We start from the raw sequence: 517 nt of genomic DNA on the forward strand, positions 1-517 counted from the left end.
TGGCGCCGCCTGACGTGGCGTTAGAGGTGGCGTTGGCAACCATGAGGCGTCCGTTAAAATACTTAAAGAGGAAGAAAAAGAAGAAAATAAAGTTTGATTTAAAAAACCTAAGTGTTTCCACAGGACGCACAAACACTTTCTTTCTGTGTCACATGAAGGTGAAGGCGTGGGCGGGAAACCTGGGAGGCCGTGATGAAGAAGTTCCACGGCAGCAGAGTTCCCAAACCAAGTAAGAAGATGATGATGGCGACGGCATGTCCCCTGAGGAGAAAAACACCTGAGGTTTCACATCAACTGTCGTTAGTTATTAAAGCGTTTTCTATTATTACTTTATTATAAAACATGAAACTCACCGGTCGGCAGGCGGACTCTGCTTCTCCTTGTTCCACATCCTGTTGTTTCTGCACAGAAGTCCAGACAAGCCTTTGTTGTTGATGTGTTTCTACAACAACGTTTTGTACATGTAATAATATGAAAATAAACCTAAAGTCCATTTTATCACTGAGTCAGTAAAAAA

The 517-nt window shown here is 42.7% G+C and overlaps 1 long non-coding RNA gene across 1 annotated transcript; it reads right to left on the bottom strand.

Annotated features, from left to right (window-relative positions):
• Window positions 1-465, bottom strand: LOC111660761 (uncharacterized). Its single transcript, XR_002761174.2, has 3 exons — window positions 354-465; window positions 180-261; window positions 1-61 (listed from the first exon to the last, which is right to left on the bottom strand). It is a non-coding gene; the product is annotated as an uncharacterized LOC111660761 (long non-coding RNA).
• Between the last annotated feature and the right edge of the window lie 52 nt (window positions 466-517).

The sequence above is a fragment of the Seriola lalandi genome, unplaced genomic scaffold (assembly GCF_002814215.2).
Source record: "Seriola lalandi dorsalis isolate HSWRI2012SDOR001 ecotype SW California unplaced genomic scaffold, Sedor1 jcf7180001991930, whole genome shotgun sequence".
NCBI classification, from domain to species: Eukaryota; Metazoa; Chordata; class Actinopteri; order Carangiformes; family Carangidae; genus Seriola; species Seriola lalandi.